We start from the raw sequence: 5,198 nt of genomic DNA, 5'->3' as shown, positions 1-5,198 counted from the left end.
TCATTATTTTGAGATACATTTATATATATATTTTAAGATGAAACATGAAATATCAAGTGAATACCTTATTCTTAGAAACAAAATCAATATATTTTTTTCATGTATCGTTATAATTAAAACCACACTCCTAAGACACTTTATATTTTCTAAATTTAATCAAACTGACATTCCTCTTTACCATGTTATTCCCTTTCATTTAATCAAAACTAAAAATTAGATTGGTAATCACTAAAACTCCCTATGGGATCGATATTTTTTACTATTAAGTAGAACTGTGCACTTGCGAGCGTATCACTAATATATTCTTGCTCGAATTCCTTAGTGACAGAGTCGTTAATTATAAAATAACTCCCAATTCATTAGTGGGTTTTAAATTAAAATTGAGCATGAAAGTACATGAATTCTCAATTGGTTTCAAGGTTATGCATTTATTCTTATGCAACAAAGGAGATAATTTGTTCTTGTGCAACAAAGGTTATGCATTTCTCAAAGATATATTGTTCTTCTTCAATTATATCCTAATTGAAACATGTTTAATTACCAGTGAAAAAATCTCATTGTAGACTTGTAGTTCACTCCTTCCCTTTGTGTAAAACCCTTTGCCATTAAATTATCTTTGAATCTTTGAGGCTTAACTCCTAGAATTCCCTCATTAATTTTGAAAATTCACTTGTTTCCCACCATTTCATTAAAGTTTACATCTTTATAGATGACACATTTCATGCTATAAGAATACAATTGTATAGCCTTTATCGCTACTTCGATTTCAAACAAAATATTTTTTCTTTTAGTTAGAAACGGTTTGTGTTCACATTTCTTAAGGGTATTTAAAATCAATTGCAGTTGTCAGACTCAAATTGATCAAACAACAAGTTGTATGAACAACTTATTACCAAAATTATCCAGACATTACACATTACTGCATTTTGGTGTATGGACTTCATCCACTCAAGTAAGATTCCATATTCTCTCATCCAAACCAATGTATTGCATTTTTTTATGATAATTTAAAGGCATATTCACACCAAGAACCTTAGAGTAGTTTTTGATTTCATCATTGCAATATTCAAGGCCATTACGAGTTCTCAATTTTTTGAATTTTTTTATGAATTCTAATTTCAACCATAATTTTCCATTATTTAATTATATAAAAGTTGCATACTTACTTTGCAACGAATAAATCCACATTTTTCTAATGCAATCATCTGTGTACAATCGTTTAATCATGGAAATTAATCTCTTTAAAAAATCAAGGTTCATTTAAGAGTTTGATCTCTGTCAATAGATATTTTTAGAATATAAAAAGTGTAATATAAATCAATGAATAACAAATCAATTTATATTATATCTACATGTATAAAAACCATTGATGTCAAATCCATTGAAATATTTGTAAAAAAGAATAATATATACTATATAGAAGAGTCTTTTAAAAATTCAGATAAACTCAATTTAATATCTACCACCTCCATCCCTAAATAAGGGATTCTCATGAGATTTTTTCTTGTCTCTTTTATAAGATCTTTTTACGCTTCTGTAATTTACTCGAAGAGATCATATATTTAAGGAGAAATGCAATATGAAAAAGTTAAGAAATAAAAGAAGAATAAATAAAAAGAAAAATAATTTTTGAACATCAAAATGTTAATGTCAACTAAGGTGTCATTTAGTTTTCGTGCGAATTTTTTTATATATGGATATAAATTACAAAAGATTATTTTGTTTATTTAAAGTTGAATAAATGAGATGTTCGGTGTACGAATTCAACCCCTGCATATATTATGCATTATCTCTTATCATGGGAGCTAAGCTCAATGAAAAACAAGATTTTTTTTTTTAGATAGACATATAAATACATACGATGCCACATATGGTGTATATATTTTGACGTTCAAATAACACAATCGAGATGAAAGTGGGGGCAATATAGTCAAATGCAACCCATTTATCAAGGCTTCCCTATCCCAAAATCAGACCAAGGCTCCCCATATAACCACATCAAAGTTCCCCACCACACAGAAGAAAGAATCTCTCTTTACTTCTCTCTCTTTCACAAAACAAAATATTTCCAACTCTCAACTCTCCCCAACCCCCTCTCTACCCTCTTCTCTCTGACCTTCTGCCCATCTTTGAAAACTCACAAGTAAACACTCAACCTTCTCTGCCCTCCAATTAATTACTTCTGACACCCCCCTTTAATATTTCTCCCAGTAATGGGTATGATCTCTCCTCACTCCCACAATTCCCACATTATAGTAATCCTCAACACCTGCTTCTTTCGTCATAAATTCTAGATCAAATTCAACCCTTTGAAAATCAACATATTTTTTTTTTACTTCTTATGGGGTATGTATGATTGTGACCCTTTAATCTAAAACTCTCTTGTAAGGCTCCACACATACCAACCTACCCAAAAGTTCTTTCCCTATAAGGCTGTTCTTATGGCAGGTGGCAAGCTTTTTGGTGGTTCTAATATGTCACTTTTGCTTCAAAATGAAAGACTCCCTTGTACTTCTGAAGTCCTTGAATCTCTTTGGGTTCACACCCCTGCTTCTTTTCAAGGTGATCTTTACCTCCTCAATTCTTCTCACTTCTTTTTGTACATAATTGCCATCAGTTTTTGTAGCTTTTTCTTCACCATCATGTGTATATTTGAATTGACGGTGAGTTAGACAGAATCACCGGTATACAGAAAATCACTGATTTTGTCTGACTGACCGTCAATACAAACTTTCAATTGGTCTTAAAATTTCACAATCTCAAGTTTTATGAATATCATAGAGGATAACTCACACATGTATCTTAAGATCATGAAAGTGGGTTTCTTTTTTCATTGTGAAGAAACCATAAAAAAATAGTCTTTTTTTATTTTTCAAGAAACCATATAAAAATAGTATTTTTCATTTAATTTTTTTGTACATATTTGTGTGCATATAGTTGAATTATAACATGGTTTGTGTTTGATGACATGGATTCAGGTTCAAATTCAGTGGTTAATTTTGAGAATGGTGGTGGTAGCAACAGAGTGGTAACAGATAGACCCTTCTTTCAACAACTTGAGAAAGAAGAGAATTGTGGTGATGAAGATTATGAAGCATGCTACCATCAACAAGGAAAGAAAAGGAGGCTTTCAAGTGAACAAGTTCAATTTCTTGAAAAGAGTTTTGAGGTAGAAAACAAGCTTGAACCTGATAGGAAAGTTCAACTTGCAAAAGAGCTTGGTTTGCAACCAAGACAAGTTGCTATATGGTTTCAAAACAGAAGGGCAAGGTTCAAAACTAAACAGCTTGAAAAAGATTATGGCACATTGAAAGCTAGCTTTGATAGTCTCAAAGATGATTATGATAATCTTCTTCAAGAGAATGACAAGTTAAAAGAAGAGGTAAAAAAAAGTAAAAAGTTGACACACAAACGAAATTGGACGCTATGTTGTCATCGATTGCACGCATTCACAAAGTTAGCACATCAATAAATGTTGGATCGAGATCAGACAATTCAAATTCTAATGTAGATTTTCAATATTTAAAATATCAAATTTAAAATTTGAATTGTCTGATCTCAATCCAACGATCATTGATTTACTAATTGTGTGCAGTTCGAGAGTCAGCACATTGGTGCACATAAAAACGTACTAATTCAACTTTTCTACTTTATGCTGCTATGACATCTTTACTTTAATAAAGTTTGATATTTCTCCCACTAATGAGTTAATGATTGAATATGAGATTAATTTTTTTAATTTTTTATTTTGTTACAATAGGTGAATTCTCTCAAGAACAAATTGATCCCAAGAGATAAAGAAAAAGTGAATTCAGAAGACAAATCATCACCAGAAGCAATCAATTCACCTCATAACAACATAGATCCAATGGATATAATTTCAATTACAAATTCAGAAAATGGGTCCAAAATGTCACTCCCTAATATGGTACTAAAATGTAAGCAAGAAGATGCCAATTCAGCTAAAAGTGATGTGCTTGATTCTGATAGCCCACATTGCAATGATGGGAACAATCTTTCTTCTTTCATAGAGCCTACAGATTCAGATTTCTCACAAGATGAAGAGGATAATGATAACTTGAGTCATAATCTTTTGACTCTTCCTTGCTTACCAAAAGTTGAAGATGTTTGCTATGATGACCCACATGAAAATTCTTGTAATTTTGGGTTCCCTGTTGAAGATCAAACCTTTTGTTTCTGGCCTTATTGAATTTAAAGTTCCATTGCAGTTGTAACTCTGTACTAGAAGAAATAAAAATGGTCATCACTAGTTCTATTGTAAACCTTCTACTAAAGAATAAAAACAAAAGGGTTACATTGTTATTAACAAGGAAAAATATTAATACTTCTCTTTGCCTTGGCCAAAGTTTGAAACTTTAATTTTTTAATAAACAATTTGCCACAACCCACTTGGGTTAACTTGGTGGGTATTGACTTGAGACTTGATAGTGTACTCCTTAACGTTTCAGGATCAATTCTCCCTGAAATTTACTTTAAATGAAATGATTTTGTATAATTAAGTTTGATTAAAAGTGGAATGTGTATGAATTTGTGCTCATGTTTGATTAAAAGTTCATTAAGCATAAGTGTTAATGGGTGGTTTGAATAAAATAGTTAATAAATTTTAATTAATTTAATTAAAAAGAATTGTCCGATAGAAATCGAGTTTAAATCCTAACTGCGATAATATTTGGTCAAACTTTATATACTCATCTTCCAATCAAAATCCAAAATACCATATCCTTTTCCTAGGGACCAAAGGTTAAAATAAAAACATATGTAAATTAGAATGATAAATTTGACACTACAAATCAAGTATGGAGATAAATCAAGTTTGAAGTGATTAATGCTTGTTGAATTAGTGGTAAGTACGGTAAAATCACAATGGACCAATGCAATTTAGGCCAACTACACTTTAAAACTCAAACAAACTCAGGTGTCAGTGTCACCAAATTTTTACAAAATCAATTAATGAACTATGCAAAAAGTTTATTCTGATAGTAAAATCAATTCAACACAAGATGTTAAAATCAAAAATTAACTTTTACTGCTCACAAAATAAATATCCAACCGTGCACTTACCGTCAGGGTGTCTGGATGTGGAAACTCTGTTTCAATCTATGGATTCGTATAGATCACACCATTGTTTTTACTCTTTTATTTGGAAGAAACTTTATTTATCATTATTCATTTGTCCT

General features: G+C 30.8%; 1 pseudogene across 1 annotated transcript; it reads left to right on the top strand.

The window, feature by feature from the left end:
* Window positions 1-1,975: 1,975 nt before the first annotated feature.
* LOC11427719 (homeobox-leucine zipper protein HAT5-like) lies at window positions 1,976-4,345 on the top strand (annotated as a pseudogene). The gene is made up of 3 exons (XR_003012405.2): window positions 1,976-2,562; window positions 2,979-3,382; window positions 3,761-4,345. The product of XR_003012405.2 is annotated as a homeobox-leucine zipper protein HAT5-like (transcript).
* Window positions 4,346-5,198: the final 853 nt, after the last annotated feature.

Source organism: Medicago truncatula, chromosome 5, assembly GCF_003473485.1.
Source record: "Medicago truncatula cultivar Jemalong A17 chromosome 5, MtrunA17r5.0-ANR, whole genome shotgun sequence".
Taxonomy (NCBI): Eukaryota; Viridiplantae; Streptophyta; class Magnoliopsida; order Fabales; family Fabaceae; genus Medicago; species Medicago truncatula.
This window is presented reverse-complemented; position numbering and strand designations above follow the sequence as displayed.